At 38.6% G+C, this 21,276-nt stretch overlaps 1 long non-coding RNA gene across 1 annotated transcript in view; it reads right to left on the reverse strand.

The window, feature by feature from the left end:
* Positions 1-318: 318 nt before the first annotated feature.
* The window catches only part of LOC114147690 (uncharacterized), a 31,853-nt gene continuing 10,895 nt past the window's right edge, over positions 319-21,276 (reverse strand). Inside the window, exon 4 of the long non-coding RNA XR_003596099.1 lies at positions 319-1,215. This is a non-coding gene — a long non-coding RNA (uncharacterized LOC114147690). The remainder of the gene's footprint in view (positions 1,216-21,276) is intronic.

The raw sequence follows: 21,276 nt of genomic DNA on the forward strand, positions 1-21,276 counted from the left end.
TGTCACGTCATATTTACTCCCCAGTGAAACAAGAAGTCATGAAGCACTAATTAAAATTGTCAAAGCACTTTGATTGAGTCAAAAATGTAAACTATAATTTAAAAATATGCTTAAATTACAGTAAGTGTGGCAGGGGGGATTTTTAAAAAATTATTATTATTATATTTCTCAATACTCTACTCTAAATAAACATATTTCAAATAAAGTTTGGATTTTCCTAAAACTGTCATTGTGAGATTCTACTAATTCACTAAGAGATTAGTTAACTGTGATTATGATTTTGTGCATTATATTGCAAATATCCCAGAAAAGCCTTGTTACTCACATTTACTCCTTTAGCCTAAGTGTTACTCATTTTGATTTGCACAAATTCATATAAAAGTCTCTGGAAATTCTACACAATTCAAAATACAAGAAAAAAACAAACCCTCCACCCAACTACAAGTTTGAGATACTGCCACATCCATAAAACTGATTTATGAATGAAAGTTGAGTTGGCTCATGTTTGCAGAAAATCTTGTGCAACTTATCATAAAAAGTTACAAGGCTGTATGAATGAAGCAGGAGCTGCAGAGAAGCTTAACAGGGAAAATAAAACCATCATAGCTTTCTACATATTAAGTCCCATGAATGAATAATGGGAGTCAGGCCTAAGGGCCAAGATGCACATTTGAATGACTGCCAAGTATACAAACTAGGTTCAGTCTCAGGGGGTTGGGTGAATAAAGGAAGCAGTGGATTAAATCAGATCCCTTCTCAAGCCGCTGCTCCTGCGTGCCACTCCCAGTGTAGAGACCATTTATACTCTAGAAGGGGCCAAACATCAGCAGTTGGTCTCCTTTAAACAAGCCTGACTAAAGTAGAAAAATAAATAAAGCCCCGGGCGCTACACTTTAATGTATTCAATTAACTGGGGTCCCTCTAGAGAACTCCAGCTCACTCTTGGATAAAGAGAGCGCGTATCGCCTGGAGATGAATACGCTGAATGCTCTCATTCTGAAGACCATGATTGGAAATCTTCCTCAACAGGTTCTTACTTAATTAAACTTCCCTTCATCTGACTTTCTGCGGCTTTCGAGGGAAAATTGGCGGCGGCACATTCAAAGCCGGAGGGAAACTTCGCTCACTATTGCTTGTTGTTTACGGGGCAATTCGGGAGACTTGTAGGGGCCTCCGTGACATCCATCTGCCATCCTCGTGGAAAGTCAACTCTGCCTGAAAGAACAGAGAACTATATGAAATCTCCAGTTCAATCACAGACAATTATGTAGTGAAATGAAAGAAATTCAGCAGCCGTCAAGTCTGAGTGGGAGGGATAATTATCTGGCAGTCATTACTGCTCCCATTATAGCATTCAACCACATTCATATACTGTACGAACATATTGCACTTGTTGGGAAGGGGAAAATAATGAGAGCAGCCATTTCTTGGAGATGTATGAGAAATATAACATGTTCATCACCGTGTCCTTGACTGGGAGATGTATGTTAGAGTAAAATTTATCTAATTATCTCAAATATGTCTCATGGGGACCCATTCAGGGTCTATCCGCCACCTTATTTTCCCTCTGCAGCCCCTCTGTGCAGCAAAGCCCCAACAGTATTTTCTATCTATTAAAATCCATCTCTCGTCACATTCACCATCCCGCAGCTCTTTTTCCATAACAAATCAACTTAATCAAGCTCAATTAAGTGCCATTATTAGCTATTTATTGTTATCTCCCTCAATGTAGGGCTGACAAGTTCACCCCGCCCACGCTTGTCCCGCCTGATACCGGGACCTTTGCTTGTCACGCTCAGTTCTAATTGGCCTCAATTGTGCTGTTCTCGCCGGAAAAAAGACGGGGCACAAACGCTGAACTCTGAGCGGCTCCGACAAATCCTCCAATAAGGAGGAAACACGGCATTAGGATTCAGTGATATTTGCTTTGAATAGGACGTGGAGAACAGGCATGGAAGAGGGGTGTGTGGGGGCCGTCAGAGGTTCCTTTTGTGTTTAAGCGTGCTGCTAAATCCGGGTGGATCCTCCTTAATGCAGCATGGCGAGTGTATTTCCACAGCTGTCAGGGTGATGGACTCCACTGCCGCTACCTGCATCATGGCGGCGTCGCCTGATGAGAGGGAGCATGTGTGTGCTCCAGTCACAGAGAGAGGGGTAGTGTGGGGGGGAAGTTGCGTCCCATCGCAGGAGTTATTAAGTTTGTCTCTCGGACACACTCGGTTTCACCAGGCTGCTCGTCCCTCATTCATAATAGATGCTAATCTGTTCAGGGCTGACTGATGACAGAGCTTCCTGCCCTTCACAGAATTAGTCCTCGGCTTTATCAAAGGACCCAAACTGCCTGCTAATTAGACTCGTTTGCTACAGCATGAATTATTTATTCCCATTGTAACTGATCAGAGGCGATTGTGACGCATCGTGCTGCTTCCAGTTTTCACACAGATGCTCATGCCTCCACAAATTCCCCTTTCTGTTTGAGACTTAATGGCAGTCAGCGCTTCAGACGCTTCGGGCAGAGCTGGGTTTGACTGAAAATGAGGCAATGCCAACAGAAACCTAACAAAACATTTAAGTAGAACATCCCAATTTTAATTGCCCAATTTTTTGCCAAAGTAAAGAAAGCTTTTTGGTATAGAATCATTCATACACAAAGAAATTTCAATGTGCTTTAGTGGAAAATAAAGGAACAGAGGCGAAAACGTTACATTACATCAAGACAGTGTTGTAGTACCATTTTTTATGGTCTCGGACTCGACCGCATTTGGTCTCGGTCTTGTCTCGGTCTCGGGCGCTGAGGACTCGGGATTTTATTTCAAGACCAGTCAAGACCCCAACTGTGGAAATATCACCAAACTTACAGCACACTGTCCAGTGTATTTGTTAACATGTTTGTTTTCACTGGAAGCAAAACGCTCCGATTAAAATCCAAGCAATAACGTGACTTACCAATTACGTGTTTCTGTTACTCCCCCCACGCACTCCCCACCTTTCACTCGCAAGCGGCGCTCCAAGACATGCGCAGTGGTTTCCTTTGAGCGGCAGAAGATGTCTGTCTAATCGTCAGTAATAGAATTGCGCAGCATAAATCATAAGATATCCGATGGCGACAGCTAATTCTGCAGCGCTTCGCTTTCACAGACGGTGGGGACTACGTCTAACTTTTTTCGTCACTTAGAAAAGAAGCTCAAAGAAAGGTAAGCATGTATGGGACAACACTGTGTCCAAAAGTCTGCAATATAGTGACGTGACATTCATGAACGATCCGAGTCTTCTGAACTTCTCTTTACTAAGAAGATAGGACTGGAGCAGGGCCGGCCCAAGGCAAAGCAAACTAAGTAGCCGCTTAGGGCCCTGAGGGCCACAAAGGGGCCCCCTCAGTGGAGCTGATTTTTTTTTTTTTTTTTTGTAATAATTTCTGTCATTATAATATCAAAAACAAACAATTTCATCATGAAGTGATTTGTTTATACAATAATATATATTTGATAATGTATGTAGAAATTATTATTTTATTGATAAGAGAGATGCCAGAGCAATAAGGCTATAGCAGGTGTGTGAATGATCTAATGATCGGGCTCCTGATTGCAGCCAGTCCACATTGTTAGCAGGACTAGAGGGCCCCAAAACCAAATTTCACTTAGGGCCCCATGGAGGCCTGGGCCGGCCCTGTACTGGAGCCTCACCCAGTGCTGATTTCTGATATGAATGATATGGGCAAATGCCCAGGGCATTGTCTTTCTACATAAGCAGAACAAAGAGTTTGTTCTGGTTTTAATATAGGTAAAATTTATTTCAGCTCTAAGTATTTAATATCTAGGTGTTTTTATGGGAATATGAATCTTTCAGATCAATTTGATTAGCAATTTTGATCATATTTCACATTTTATTGTGTCATGTAGTGCTGGGCACTGGTCTTGGTCTTGACTCGGTCTCGGACCCTAAAAGTCTTGGTCCTGTCTCGGTCTCGATACACTCTGGTCTTGGTCTTGGTCTGCACCACTGGTCAACACTGGTGGTCTTGACTGCAACACTGCATCAAGACATAAGGAACAGTAATAAAAATATGAAATTAATGAAATGTTAAAATGATCAATTTATCTCAGGTTTTTGGGCCGTTTGTTCCAGATCTGAGGAGCATAGAAACTAAATGCTGCCTCTCCTTTTTAAGTTCTGGTCTTGGGAAAACAGAGAGAAGATGCCTGGGTGGCTCAGAACTGAGACAAATTTAGGTCCATTACCAGTCAAAGCTTTCGAGACCATCAACCACACTTTGAAGTCATAGATTAGCAATTATCTATGACTGGTTTAGAACATTTTCTTCTTTTAGAAATAGAAACAGTTTTTTTTCCTTTTAATTTCACTCAGTTTACTTTCTCTGATATGAACGTTTATTTGGAAGTGTGAAACATTTCATTGTGCAAAAAAGCGAAACAGAGGATGAAGCTTTGGATACTTGTTGCAAAATTATGAAGTACAGCAGCATCTGGACATCATTCAAAATCCAAAAACATCAGGCTATCTTCAGCCACTGTTTAGCACAGTTGTGAGTAAATAAAGTAACATTTTGGATACAGTGGTAGAAGGTATTCAATCTTTATGCTTATTTTCACTGTCTTATTAAATTTACAGTGTTGTCTCAGCTGTTGCTAACTTTAGTTTTAGTTCATGTATTATTATGGCCTGTTACCTTATGTTTTACTTTCAGTGAGTCTTTTGTGTTTGTTTTCTGTTCACTTCTGGGCTTTACTATTCCCATTTAGGTCTTTTCACATTCTGTCAATTTCGGGGTTAATTATTGCTACTTTGGTCTTGCCACATAAGTCGATTCTTTTGTGTTTGGTTTATTACTTGTTTTCTTGTGTTCTTCCCTTTGTGCATCTTAGATTGTTCTCTTATGTTATTCTGAGGCTCTTTCCCTTTGATTTGTAGATCCTTTTCTTTCTGGCTCTGCTCCCTCTCTATTATCTGTGTTTATTAGTGTATCTCCCTCAGTTCCCCTGCTCTCACTCTCACACGGCTGTTCACCTGGACCCAATGCCATTTTCAATTCTTGCCTGAGTATTCAAGCTCCATGTTTTCCATCATTCGTTGCTGGATACTTTTGTTAAGCTCATTCTGGTTCCAGGTCCTGTTGTGCTAGCGGTTTAAGTCTTTAATTTCCTCTATAAAAACATAAATCTAAACATGTTACATTGCAGTTCTTTCAAAAATGACTCACATTTTCCATATAATTTCTGCCTAAAACTATTGAGAACCACTGTGGAAGGTCCAAAGAGTCACATGTGGTTCTGGAGTCAAAGGCAACTGACCTTTAGACCAGATAGACATTGTTGCTTTGCCATGGCAAATGCAGGCAAAGGTACAACGAGGAGGAATTATTAAAAAAACTTAATGCAATATCTTGAATTTTCATAAAAGGATGTCACTAACTTTTACAAGGGATTATTTTCTAAATATCTAACATTTTTAGAATAAATTGTTTATAGAAAAAAGTTGAGGTTTTTACTGAAAAATATTGCTATTTGTGTCAGAAAACATACATATTTTCTGCAATAGATATTCTTAAATATTCCTTGGTTATTTTCCAAAGGGTTGTGCTGCTTTTGTGGGCCTGGAAACTTTTGTTTAACAAAATGGAGTGGAAAACTGGCTAACGAGGGCTCCCGACCCAAGTTTCTTATCCAGTGTGGGTGTTTTGTATTTATACTGTGTTTAATGCTTTTTTATTGTCATTTGATGCCTTGAAAGACCAGAGGCACTGGCGTTATTGAAAATATCAAACATTTTGTTTTCTGCATTTTAAACAGCGTGATGGGAATGCTTTCTCAAATAATACTATTTTTATTCACTCTATGGTGACAATTAGTAATTTTGCATGGTCCCTGATAAATAACCTATTCAAACTTAAAATATTAAAAAAAATAATATTGGTTTTCATCACAGCATTTTTCTGTTATTATGATAATCCACCACTCCCTGACCAATGTTTTATTCCTCTTTCTTTGCAGAACTGCATCCAACAACAAATTATTACATACAATTTAGACAATCAAGAAACTTTGGCTTTTTACTCAAGAAAGATGCCATCCAGGAAAGGAGAAAAAAACTACGTTTTTACCAACGTGACCAAAACACAGAAGGAGGCACTTATCCAGCAGCAGAACAATTACAGCCACCAATCATGCTCCTAATCTTCATGAGGAGTATTGTATTAAAATAGACACTACAGAAATTACAGATGCATGATTCTTACAGCAACTTTAGGATGTTACAATGGAAAGGTTTGTGGATATATTCCATAAGTTCTCTTCTCATCAAAACATTCACTCCCTAATTACGTCTACTTAAGCAATTTTGCAAAGAGAAAAAAAAAATGTTGCGCCTAATTGCATTACTATCTGGAAGGCAAAAATATGCGGAGCAAAAAAACAAAAAAACAAAACATATAGCAACGTGAGGGAGTTGTTAATTAGTCACATATTTGGCATGCATTACCAACTAGCACATTCCAGCCTGCACAGATAGGAGGGCAAAGGTAGCACGGCTTCCGTTCCTGTGCTGCAATCAAATAAAGACAGATGTACAGATAAACATCTGAGAAAAAGTTTGCAGTGACTATTCTTCCCAAAAGGACAATTTTCCTTGAGATGGAAAATCTCAGACCACAATACCTCCTGATAAGGTTAATAAAAACAGTCCAACTACTACAATAGCTTGAAATGTGTAACTACTGAAATATTCATGATGGAGCATTGTACTGTGTTTAAAAAGCCCCTATTTACAAATCATGCCCAATACAATGTGCTGCTGAAGCCTGCCATTTTCTCCCCCCGCATGGGTCAGCGCAGTAAAGCAGAGTTTTATCTCACAATTTAAAAGTTTATTCAGACTTTGAAAGCCAGCTCCTGGGGGGAAAAAAAATGCCCTTCGTTCCATAATAACACTTAAAATGCTCTTTTGGTTGCCATTTTCACATGAACAATAGGAAATTATATTGAGGCAAAGAAAGAAAAAATCTTTTATAATGAATACCACCTTTAGTGATTGCAAATAATTGCGTTAAGTGGCTTATTTGCCTTAGGTCGGGGAGGGTGACTCCAGTATAACTAATATAAGGATGTGAACCCGCACCCTCACTGATGAGGTCTATTCACAGCTCGGCTGCCCTGTGCCCCCTCCCGGCTTCTTGTTCTCGGGCGTGATATGAAGTGTGATGTCAAAGTTTCAAATCAGTGAATTTATACTATTATGAGGCAGAAAGCAACAGCAGGAGCATTTTCTCAACACGCAGGAAGAGAGGGAGCTAAAGACATACCTGGAAACGTGTAATAGCATTCCATGAAGAGAGTATAAGGCGTATATAAAAAGGAATATATAGTATGTATTTTAATCCTGCAGGGAATAAAATTTAAGATTTACCGCAAGTTAAAAACATTTATTTTTGTCTGTGAAATTAACAAAATAATGTCAACATTAACCAGCTGGCGAAACATCCCATTCCATGTGGAAACCAGTTAACAAATTACATTAATCTGTAATTTACTAAGATATTTTAACAATCAGATGCAATTAAATCAACATTAAGCTTAGGTCCATCTAGTTCACCTCCACATTCCTCACCAAAGGGCAGTGAGCCATGCTTTCTACTGCTCCTTTGTTTTCAACCTGGCCAAGCACAAACAGTCTGGTTCTAGGGGAGTGATTTACCTTCTGCAGGTAAGTTTTGTGGTTATCTGCAAGGTCTTTGAATTGCTCTTAGTTTGAGCCAACTTCCTTCACATTACCATGCAGACTCTATGAAGCAGTAGCTCTGGTTGACCACATGACGAAAAATTGGCTCCTTTAGTCTGATCCTTATGTCCTCCAGAGATTGAGTTGGGCTAAAGAAAGTTTATCACTGTGGCAGACTGAAACTAAAAGTAGATCAAATTTGTCTCAAGATGCTGAGGGCTCTGGATGTCTTGAGGCTATTGTGGTTGACCTGCTTCTTCAGAGTCACCATGGGGAACTGGGACAAGTTTGTGGCGTTGATTGACAATTTTCAGGGTGTAGTAGAGGGGGAGAGTATTTGGCTTAAGAATGATAGGTTTTGATCTTTAAGTTGGAGGCAACTTGACAGAAAAAAAGAGAGATATCTTCTTGGTTTAGGGTCAGCCTCTGTCTCAATGAAGGAGTTTGAGCGTCTTGCTGTCTGGGTCATCTTTGATCACAATCCCCTGCGTAAATGTAACCAGTTACTACCCACGTCTGGCATTACAGATATTATAATGTTCAACTTTTCAGTCTCCGAGTTCTATTTTTTAAAAACAAGTACAAAGCACCAATAACTGCAATAATTTAGACTTCATAAAAACATTTTATAATTCTCTATGTTTTTTCAGGACTTATTGGTTAAATTACTTTAAATCAGATCCAAATAATGTCAAATCACTTGCTAAGATAGCAAATTTCTGATTATAATCACCAAGAAAACCCCACTAGGTCTGAAGGTTTTTAAATTCTTTGAGCAAGCTTCAAAGTGAAATAATAATTATGTAAGATCTTTTTAATTGTGACATAATGTGGAAAATATGATAAAGTCTGCTTGCTTATCTTGAAAGCACAGTAGGAAAAAACAACTCAGATTTATTCATAAAAATTACAGCTGAAATTATTTAAAGAACATAGATACAAAATGGGTAATTGGCTTTGTTAAAGAACTAACCATTCCCATAACTGTGTTACAGTTCACCTTTTAAAAAAAGGTTTATTAGCACTATTCTGGCTGATGGTGAAGAACAAAAATATAGAAATGACTGCACACATTGTCTTCCTTTTGAAAAGAGACGCCGGGGGAAATCATCAACAGAACAAAAAAACAAAATGCTGCCATAATTACTTTAGGGTATCCAGTACTCTCTTATGAAATCTATCAGTGGCCACCATGTCTGCGGTTTGACCTGCAGTCTAGCTGCAGAAATATGAAGCAAACAAGGGAGCAGAAATGGACCTCCCCTTACGGACAGCTGCAAGAGAAGAAAACCCTGCAGACACTGACCAACTGGACAAAAACGAGAGAAGGCTTTTACTCTGCAGGGGGTTTATATTATAATGAGTTATTTTTGTATTTTATGGACAAAGTAAGGTGTTAAATAATGGAAGATGAGTCGATTTCTCTTCACTACACTTTGGATGTAGTACTGGGAGAAGTTAAGTTGCAACTCTGAAGACAAAGGAGGCTAAACAGCTCCAGGGAAATGGTGACTTATGCATTTCTGCTCATCACAGTTGAAAAAGACAATAGATAATACTGTCTAAAAATAAGAAAAATAGAAATGTTAATCAAAGAAATGTTCTCTAACAGGTACAAGTTTGCTCCTCTTCCCTCTCTGAAATCTAAAAACATCCAGTGGTTACTTCAGCTCCAGAGAGACCAAACTCTCAGGGAATAAAATCAGGTCACACTCTCCAGAAGCTCAACTGCACATATTGAAGTATCTTTGTTCAACACACCAGACCCCATATTTTCTCCAATATGCTCAGTGTTGAGTGTGATGGCAAAATGCACTGAAATAAAAAGCTCTGCATAAGTAAGTGTGAGAACACGACATGTCCAGCAAAGTGCTTTGAGCACTTGACAGCGAGCTAGGTAAATGCTGTCCATTTTCTATTCTTGCCTGATATAAGATTTCAACACTTCAGAGTCTCTTGTGATACATTTTTCATCTCATGATGAACAAAATGGTTTCTGGGGGTGACGCTTCTGGACTTTGGTTTACTAAGGAGTCAAGCTTTTGTAAAATGTGCAGAATGTGTGTGCTCATTTTATTCTCCTTTAGTGTGGCCTCTACACAAGGTTATGGAGGAGTGCTGAACATGCGATAACATAGGGGAACTACTTTGGAAAAATATAACAAATTTCAGCAGTAAGCCTGTTTATAGAGTCTACAACTAGAAAATAGTTAGAAATATAAACTGCACAGCGCTGCCTCTGGTTTAAGGATAATCAACCTGCCAGACGTGCAAATAAACAGTTTATTCTTCCAACTTTCATGTTTAATATGTAAACCCTTTTTGGAGACTTTCAACTTTCCAGACAAGTTTTTCAACTTCAACAGGCTTTCTAAATGATTTTTCCAACTTTTAGTATACTGTGTGTTTACAAATCTACAGATGTGAAAACAGATCTGGTACCTATTTTTGAACAAGTGTCCATGTTGGGTTCAAAAATTACATCAATGCCTAATTTTCGTATACTTTTGTTTGCGTAGACATGTAATAGCTTTGATTATTGCTGCTGTAGTTGTTTTTGTTCTCACACAATAGTTTTCTGAAGTGTTTAAGACTTCGCACAACAGTATTCTTGAAGCGATTAAATATTTACACACTCATTCTTTCCCATAGTGACCCAACCCTGTTTCATCTCAAGAGTTTCTCTTTTTTTTTCCCTCTTTCTTTGTGTCCAGTCACGACACAGATCTGCTCTCAATTAAATAAATTAGTTTATAGAATAGACATGTTTCTCAAGGTGGTTTTAGTTCAAAATATTGTTTTATATATCTAGTGCAAATAAGTTGACAGTTTGTTTGCTCCATAAACATTATAAATGAGTTAGACATTGACAAGGGTTTCCCCGAGTGCATTATAAACCTGGCGGGCCACCAGGCTTTACTTGTGCCCCCACCAGGCCTAGCATTGCTTATTTATTTAAGTTTGCATTTTTTAAGACTTTATAGTTGGTGTTCAGATATTAATCTTCCAATAGCACATAATTATCAAGTCATATTTTCCAATTTCCTGTCAACTTTACACATTTTTTAACTCAAAAACACGGCGGACGGCTGGATGAATAACAGCCGAGCGCCCCAACCACCGGGCTTAGCAAGTTTTCTGGTGGAAACTTAGCATCGACAGTACTAATGTAGAACATGTAACATTGATAAAAAAGTGTGTTGTTTTACTGCACTTTAAAGCTTTTAGGTTTTAAACCTGCAGATGCACTTTAGTTTAGTGTTGAATCTGGACTCGGTATCTCGGCATCTTGAATAATTGATCAGTGGCAGAGACATAAAAATCCTCACGAGCCAAATTACTAGTGAAAATTAATGACAAATGCACTGCAGTCCAACTGTATTAGTGACATTATCTAATGAGACAACCACTCCTGTTCTGTGTTACACTAATAAACTGAGTGAAAGAACATCTACATCCATTTTCATAGAAATGGGGGAGAAGTGTATTTAAATATACTGAACCTTTTCTCTTCAGCACTTAATTTTCATATTTGATCATTAGAAAAAAATTCAATTTTCACCACCACAGAAAAATGTTAGACTGTTCAGATTTCATTAGTTAACTATTACCTGTCATTTTGTCAAGACTGGACCGCTTATTTCTTAATCTTGCTCTATTAGCTCTTTAAAATGCCAGTTTTCTTCTGTGTCTAGAGGTAGATCAGGAAACAAAAACAAACATTATTTGTATTTGCTGGTCAATGCTGAGATAGTTATTTTTTTCTCTTTCAGTGATACTTATTTATCCAGTATCTGAATATTCAAACCAGATAAACTTTTTCTTATTTTTATAACATTACAAAAATCAGTTTTTCAGGTTCCCCTTCAACCGTTCAGAGACTGAAGTTGTTTCCCATTCTTCAGGTTGGATGGAAAGTAGTTGTGAATTTACATTTTCACAATCAGATTTTCTGGATTTGAAAACATGAATAAACTCATAACTAAACTACTGCATCACAGCGCTAGCTGCATGTCCACCATTTGGGAATTGAACCTCCCTGCCATGTATTTTGCATCCTTGAACAAGTTTTCTTCCAGTGTTGACTTGTATTTGGCTTCACCCATCTTACCATGAACTCTAGCCAGCCTCCTTGTTCATCCAAAAGAACAATGTCCCCACAGCATGACTCTGTCACCACCACGTTTCAGTGCGGGGATGGCTTGTTCACGGTTAAATGTGTTCTCCCTGTTGGCTGCAGAGGTCAATTTTGCCCTCTTCTGTCCAGAAAACCTTCTTTTACATGTTTGCAGACCTCCTACGTGAATTGAGACAATCTGTAAGACGTTTTATGACTTTCTTTCAAAAAGGGCTTCCTTCCTCTTAAAGACTAGATTTATGGAATGCGTAGCCAATAGTTTTTATGCTAGCACACTCACACTCGAGCTATGATTCTCTACAGCTCCTCCAGATGTTACCATGAGCTTCTTAAGTACTTTGTGAATAATGGTCTACTGCATTCTTGGTGAATCTGCAGTAGTATTTTAGTCTTTTCTCTCAGATGATGGATTGATGCTATGTAAGATCTTCGAAGCTTGTGATATATTTTTTAGTAACTAAACTTCTTCACAACTGTTTCCTTGACCTTTCTGTGGTGTTCTTTAGTCTTCGTCATGCTGTTTGTTTACTAACGCTCTCCAACAAACCTGTGAGTCGCTCAGACCAGCTGGAGTTATGCGCTGATTAATTTACACACAGGTGGACTCTATTTACTAATTAGATGACCTTTGAATGAAGTTGGTTTCACAGGAATTTAATTAGGGGTATCAGACTAAAGGATTTTTCTTCTACTTAAGAAAATTTAGAAAGCTTAAATTGTTTTCCTCCAGCTTCATAACGCTATGCTCCATTTTGTTGGTCTATAACATAACATGCCAACAAGACAAGATGTGGATAAATTCAAGCAGTATAAATACTTTAGCAGTAGAAGCAGTGTACAAATTTATAAATATATGTAAAAAAGTTAAGAAATGTTTATTTCATTTTAATTTTTATTCTGTCCTGTGTCTTTCTTACTTCCTAGAAGTCCCGCTTGTTTAGATTGTTCAATTGTTTAAGCTCTTTATTTTTTTAGAAACACAAATCTCTGGAGTTAATTCCCAGCACAAATGATTTTTTATACAAGACTGAACCTCCTGTCAAAATAATTAGTTCATTTTTATCTGATACACATGGATGCATTTAAGCAATCACTTCAGAGTGATTGTAGTGTGCAGGAAAGTTTCTCCGTTTTTAAGTTCAACTGCAATAAGAAATTTTTCACAAATAATTGAGTCGTCCATCGACGGAAATATTTATCAAGGAGGAATTACTTTATGGGCAATTTCTAAATAGATTAAAAACAAATGTATGGTGATTAGAAAGCAAAGTGAGATTTCCAGCATGATTAAAATAATGAGTGTTGATGTGCTGCAGCACGGAGCAAAGTTTTGCTGTGCACATACAGCTTGCATGGTCTCCGTAGGAGCTGGCACTTAGCCTATTAGAGCTAGAGGCTTGGCGGGCTCGCAATTAAACATCTCCATGAAAAATGAGCTCTCAGAGCACGTTTAATGGCCAGAGAGCTAACACAGGTGGCTCTGAATGGCAGGAGAGGTGACTCACCTTACAGTACAGACTCCATCACGCCCCTTACCACCATCCTGCAAAGAGCCCCATCTCATCAGCATCTACAATCCTGCCACAGCACACAAATTAAAAAACATCACATGCAATCACACTCCTCTGATGTGATTCTGACTGAGAGATTTGCCTTGGCTCTAATTTGTTTTACTTTAATAAAGAGAGAGCATGTCACACGCGGTCAACGTCGGAGTCGATACTTTGCTTTTAATAGAGAGAAAAAGATGAAAACATCAATACGAGCTCATTTACAAATACATTCTGCAGCCCGCTTGCTCATACCTAATTGATTTTAACAGCTTCACAGATGAGGTAACAAGAAATCAATGCCGGGGCCAAGTTAAGTGACTGCATGACAGCTCGTATTGAGCACAATCCAAGAATAATCTAACAGGACAATAATCCAAAGACAACATTGCTGGAGGAGATGCAAACGTCACAGCAGAGACCGACCACCCGTCACCACGGCAAGCTGCCGTCTGGTAAGACGACGAGATGGAGTGGAATAGATTTTTCTGGTAAATGTTATTCCAAACAATATGAAACGAGAACGATGAGAGAAGCGGTCTATGCAGACTGACCATCCTGCAAACCGTTTATCAGCTTGAAATGCTATTTCATGCATTAATACTCCACAGACCGCACTCCCCCCCCCAAAGGTCTTTGAGTAGAAAAGCCTCCGATTTATGATTACCAGTCAACTAAGCAACAGCCTGTGGCCCCCGTTGACACGGCGCTACCTTTTACTTTCCTCGCCGTGAGCTCGTCTCCGGGCCCCTGCAGTCTAAGAGACAAGGCTGTCAGGATAATGTGATCAAGGTGGATGCAGGCTGGGAGAAGCTAAATCGTGGCTGAAGGGGGGAGGATAGAGGGAGAAGGGGTGACATTCTTTGATTTTTAACCATTACAGAGTTTTCACAGAGCTGCAGTCAATTTATTTTATTTATTCTAATGAAGAGCATTAGGAGTGCCATAGTGTGCCGCGCTGCACATTGATCGCCTCGTTAATCACACTTTGCAGACACTCGCAAATCAAGTTCTAACAGCAAGCACTGAATCAAGAGCAATGAAGCATGAGCTCCTTCACAATTTATGATCTTTCAAATTGCATCTTTTCAACCATTAAATTGCAAGATACCATACATTTTTATCCTCTCCTCTTCAGTCCCGCTATCGATTCTGTCGTGTGAAAAATAGAAGAGTAGTAAATTCAGGCAGTTAGACAAAATTTAAGCCTCGTCTTCGAAAAGGAAACTGAATGGCAGACGGAAGGCTGTTAATTTGCCATTGAGAACAAATATCAAGGGTGATAAAAATTTAAAAGTCCAACAGGGGCTTTAAAGATGTGATTCAGGTGGGCTTCAGTCCCACGCAACCTTGAGCTCTTTCACTTAACTGCCTCCCAAAATGCCCGAAACGTTCAGGATCTTTTACCAACCCGTTTTTCAAGATTAGGTTCCTGATGTGATACAGAATTAAAATTAAATGCTCGCCAAATAGTGCATAAAATGACCCGACTCTCTTTTCTGCAGCTGTCACCAATCCGCCGGCTTTTAAACAAGATGTAAGAATCTGGTAGGAAAAATGGCGGGTGTGTTGGAATTTCATCTTTCACTTTCCTTTTCTTTCCTGCAGAAAAAGCAGTCAACTTTTTTTTTTTCTTTCTCCCAAACTCTGCAATTCAGTACTTAAGAGTGGTCATTACATTTAACCTGCGAAAATCTAAAACGGTTCTTACCTGCCCCATACTGTTCTCAGAAAATGGCATAATTGTTCTTAGATTGCATTTCGCTCACACCAAGCTGTAAGGAACACTTGTCAAACAATAGAGTCAAATTAGTTCTGTGTGATTGAGCATGTTGAGCATCAATCCAGTGCATTATATATCTCGGAAAAGAAACAGGAGTGCCACGAAATAGACTCAATTACTGTGATAAAGTAAAGGAGAGGCAAGAAAACCAGGCAGTGGCTTCCAAAAGTGAAGGGTTAACCTCTTCACGTCTGTACAGAGACCAACTCTTAAGTTGTGATTGGAAAGAGTGCCTGCTGTTACTTACTTACCTGCCTGGAAATAACAATGCCTGCATTTGTCTTGGAAAAGTTTTAAATCCGTTGTATGTTTGCTTCCCATGTGCTTGTTTCAACTTAATGAACTTAGGGTTTGCCTTGATATAAAGTGGCTCCTGAAGGAATACACACCTTTGTTAATATCAGCTTTTTGTGATGTAGGAAAGTCATCTCCTGTAAAATCAGTTTCAAAACTTTTCTGCCATTAATGTGAGATATCCTGTGTAATTCAACTGCAAAACAATCATCTGATAGAGCCAGAAAGACCTGCAACGACTTGCATATGTTTGCACTACCATATACTAGTCATTTTTAATTTATGGCAACAATAACTAGCAAACGCTCTGTAAATTTGTCAAATTTTGAGGACATTTCTTGTCCACAGCAACCCTTTTTAAGTCATTTTCTATAGTTCAGAACTCCTTCTAGATGAAAAATTGGAAATGATCTGTCTTTGAACAACACTTTATTTAGTACAGAGGACTCGAAAGTGCTTTACACTACATTTGGTCATTCAAACACACATTCACACACCCATGCTGATGGTGGTGAGCTACACTGTAGCCACAGCTAGCCTGGCATAGTCTAACAGAAGCAAGGCTGCTATACAATCTGCATCACTGAGCCCTCTGACCTCCAAAATGTCAGCTTCAGGTTAAATCCTCCTTTTGTTGATCTTGATTAATGCTTTGAAATTGAGATTTTAATCAGATCTGCATGTTTTTGGTCAGTAGAAAAGTTTTTTTTTTCTTGCAACAACATATCTTGAGTTCAAACATATAGAAAACATAAAATTATTGTCACAAGTAAAGCACAGCCAGGCCTTGTTGGAAATGTTTGCAGTTTACATTTACTGCCAGGCAGCCTGGATGAAAGGTTTTCCTGTTGTCATTTTATTAATGTCTCAAAACTCTCTGCAAACATTCTCACAACAATGCTCTGTGCCTCTTTGGCTAAAAGATGCAAGGAGCAAAATCATCAACATTTACTATAGATGATATTTTGGGTTAGTATTAAAAAAAGTAAATCTTGGAGATTTTTAATGTTCTGAATTTTAACAGATTTGATTTTTCATTTTAACTGGCCTCCTGTGAAAAACCTTGTGCTTATTTTTCTACACCACAAAAACTGGTTTTTTGATAGGAGTGTATACACTTTCAAAGTCTACTTCAAAGAGAAGAAAGTTAATTTAGGATGATCCTTTGAAAATGTGCAACTCCTCAAAGCGGTGAAGTCCTCAGCAACCTCTACAGAAGGACACTGTAAATCCTAGAACTTAACAGGGTACCGTTCTGAAAAGCTGAACGGTGAAACCACAGCGGCATGGCCGACCGGGAGCAGAGATAAAAACCTGTCTCTTCCTGCCTAACTGAGACAGCACGCCCAATATGACTCCACAAACCAAGCAAAGCAACGCTGGTCAGGCAGCAAGCATTTCAGATACAGGCACTCCCCAAGGGGACGGCAGATCAGCAGAGGATATAGCATGTAAGGAAAACAAACCATAAGAAAAAGCATAAAAGCTCACAAACATGGGATTGATCAGACAATTACATCCCATCTGGCTTGTTAAACTCAATCTGTTATCATGCAAAGGCCTGATGAGGGTTTTTTTTTTTGTTGCCTTCGACTGTTACAAGACCGGCAAACAACTGAACCAGGTAAGATGGTAATATTTAATGTTGTCACTAATTAGAGTTAAAACATACATGCAATACCCTGCATATTTGAAATCCCTCAAACATAAATTTCTGATCCAGCCTATCTTGTTGTAGTTCAGGATGTTTTAAACTTTTTTTTTTAAATATATCACTCTTTATTAAAAGCCTAATCTTAAAGTTCTGCGATATTAAATTTGTTGGAACATTGGTTTTGTAGAAATAAAGTGTTTTACATTTAATTGAACTGAATTACGAGTAAATGCACAAGCAAGACTAGATTTTCAGTTTTATTCTGTTTTGGATTCAGATGTGGGGTTCTCACTGGGTTGAAGGATCTGGGTATTTATATATTTATAAGGGTAAGAAAATGGATCATCTGGGTTGCTGTGACAAATTTAGAGATGGGAAAGACTTGAATTTTTTCTTATCATAGCTTCACTGCTTTCCATATCCTGCAATGTGTTGATGAATTCAGAGACTCAAAATAGTGGGAGTTCTGAGATGCATTTAAATAAAAAAAGTGAAAGAAACTAATATTTTAATTATTTGCTCAGAGACGATGAAGGGAAATCAGCTGATTGCGATATTTTTTCCAACTGATTGGTGCATAACTAAGTTTAGCTATGATTTGCCTCAACCAACGCAAGTCCAAATATACTAACGTTTTGCAGCTGGATTTATAGTGGAGAACATTAAAAACAGTAGGCCTTTATTTGTCCACATTTGGCACAAATTGATGGACATTACATGGCTTGTCAGGCTTTCAAACCACACCAAACATCTCACTTCTAGTGACAGAACATAGGCCTTCAACAGACTCAGTCATTTACTCAGGTGTGTTCATCAGCTTGCACCATCCATTATACACATAACATGCACTTTAATAAATACATATATATTCTACAGTTTACTTTTTATAAATATTTTGTACTTTGAGTTTACAGCTCATCACCACTAAACAGTAGAGCGTATATGCTCCAAGTAACAATTCTTTTCTTCTCTGCTTTTCACCGCCACGCTTTTTAACGAGGAGCAGCTGTGCAGAGCCTGGAACAAAAGGCTACATGCTAATTATTAAAATACGGAACGAATATTGAATAAATGGTTAAAACTTATTGTGTGCAAATGGTTATTGATGTGCAAATCTATGCTTAAAGTGAAGTGTTCATTAAAGAGCTTGTTAAAGTACCTTTAATAAAGTGCAAAGGTGCTCTTAAAGTGCTGTACTAGTTACCACAGTAAAAGAGGTAACAGTAGTAAAAACCTCTTCATTACTCCAGAACTGTAATTAAAACAAAGGTGTGAAATTTAACACAAGGCTTGAAATAGAAAGTTTTAAAAAGTTCTTGGTAGGACTAAAGGGGCAATTTGGGTTTTTAGACATTTTTGAAACTATCATTTTTTTCCCCCCTTTTATCCATAATCTGAGAATAAAAATCTATTTAAACATCAATTTGCTCCTCCTAACTTGGATTAGGCTACAATATCTTTCACAATACATATACTGATGATGCATAACTTTCTATTTCACAACCGCAATCCCTTGTTGGCACTGAGTCAGTGTGTTCATAATATCAATGAGTGGATGGGTCAGAAATTCATCCAACCTAATGTGGAAGCATGCAGCAAAGATTCAAAAATGAAGAGAAACCATGAATAGAATAAGTGGTTTCCTTTTTAAACAAGCCATAAAAACAGCTGTATTTGATTCATTCTTGTTAGTCTATAAGGCACTAAGCTGTTTTGTACATAAATACATTTCAGAGAAACTAGTCATTATGAAACTGTAGCCCTCCCTCAGGCAGACGGACACCTTTCTACTCCATCTTCCCCAAATCCAGGACTAATCAACAGGCAGCATTAAGTTTCTGTGCTCCTCAGCTTTGGAACAAACTCATTGAAAATCTGAGATGTGCTCAAAGTGTTTGATTTTTGAATCATTAAGAAAAACACAGGCTGCTGCTGCTTTCTCATAAAGGCCAGTTTCTGTCATACGTTTTTGGAGATACTTAAATTTTACTATAATTTTTTTTCTTTTGGATATAACTCTTTTGAAATCATGCTACTTTATTTTAAATGTAAAGACCTTTATTTTTTGTTGCGTTTGAATGGCGCTATACAAATAAACTTGCAATACCTTTATGGATGACAAGTTTCACATTTAAAGAAGGCAGGCTGCATCTGTGGAGGAGTTACACATATCAGTGATTCAAAAACAACATATAACAATACAAATCTATTTTTCAGCCTTATTTCTTCAGCAACAAGGATATACAGAGGTTATGAGAACATAAAATCTGCAGTTTTATCCGTATTTGATGATCCATGACTAAAAGATCCTTTAGCATGCTGAGCTGATCTTCACTCATAAGCTGTATTGAACAATATACACCATTACTAATTTCCTTCTGTGATACCACGCCACATTAGTAATGTGGTATCACGAGATGAACTGTAATGTGACATTACAGTTCATCCTGCGATGACTGAAACTGATAATAGGACCCAAACACGTCTATGTACAAGCATCTATTAACTAGGACACAATAGGGCACTCAAAAAGACACTTTCTCCAGACCAACAAAGAGAGATGCTGCAGGGCACGACAACTTCTTATGAACAACAAAAATGCTGCCTGACAAGCTCTGTGAGGACGCTTGAGCTCCTGGCAGATTACACAGATCTGTATCTTTTCATAAAATGGACTGCGGCATTTAAGTGGCAATGACTGAAAATACGATCTGAATTGTTAAGTGTGCCACAGCCATTACACTGAGACGTCTGGGCCAGTAATGGTGAGAGTAATCGTGTGATGACAGTTTCACTGCACAGCGACATTCTCAGAGGTATTGTCATCATCCGTGACAGGTAATACAGGTCCGTTGGGAGCTGCATACGTACAGTTAAGAGTTTCTTCTTCCTATAAACACCCACCAGCCCATCTTTACTTACAGCTCCGTCATACCCCCAGAACTCGACGCGGTTTTTCAATGTAGCTGCAGGTCTGAGAGCGGTAATTAGATGTTAATGTGAAATAATGGAATCATGGAGGGTTGTTACATAGGGAGAAACGCAGACCTGGGCATGATCTCGGAGCGAAAAGCACAATTGCTTAAAAATCAAAACATGCTGTCAGCGGCTCACCTAAGCAGCGGCAAATGCCCCGGCTTTGGAATACATTACAATGGTAATTGCTCCCGGCAAAATTACCTTGTCTTAGATGAGCTCGACCAGACATCCGAGACATGCATGTCGATTGGCTCAATTTCACGATCATTGGGAGGCTGAAATCAAGGCCTTTATGTGGGAGAAAATCAGAGCGGAAATTGACATAAACATCTCATTGGAGATATTACAGGGAATTGTACAGAGAGCTCCATTTTGACAAGCCATTTCCATGAATCTATTCAAAGTGGAGCTATACTTTGAGGGTTTTTTTCATTCAGGTACATGTCTATACATTTAATGGAAAAAGGGAGTGCAAGTGAAGGTTCAAACTCACCTTTTGGCACATTCAGGAATATCTATAAAGTGTGATGGATACTAACTGCAGGAAGATTTCAAATCCTAAAGAGATGCTTCTGTTTCACCCCTGCATCAGCTGCCAGAACTGCTTTTGCATCCAAAAGAGAAAACAAAGAAGCTCAAAGAAACACAAGAAAAGACTCGATAAACAAAAACATGCCGTCATTTATGTATCCACCTCTGATTGTTAGCTTTGTCTCCTCCCGTCTTGGCTTTTTTCCCTCACATATATCAGGACGGGGAGCGTTAAAATGCCTCTTCTGTTTGTGATCTGATGAGGATCACCTTCATCCCATTTGAAAGGTGATTTCCGAGCAAAATTGTTTTCCCCGAACACATGCTGCTTGAGCCGAGAGCACATTTTTCCAGCATGTTAACAAACATATAATTTCCATAAACACGTCCAGTAATTGACAGCTTGATTTTGGCTCTGCCAGGAAGCTGACAGACAGTTCTTGGCTGCTTTAATGCAGACAATGCAGGCTTAAGGCCTCACCAGGCTGTAATGAGCTTCTCACGGCTTTGTCTGGATTAGACCACCAAACACAAACAAAAATCTCTCGCAAATCCCATCCAAGACTCCTGTTGTTGAATGCACTAAATTACAATAAACTGAAATGAGATGTCAACT

Source organism: Xiphophorus couchianus, chromosome 7 (assembly GCF_001444195.1).
Source record: "Xiphophorus couchianus chromosome 7, X_couchianus-1.0, whole genome shotgun sequence".
NCBI classification, from domain to species: Eukaryota; Metazoa; Chordata; class Actinopteri; order Cyprinodontiformes; family Poeciliidae; genus Xiphophorus; species Xiphophorus couchianus.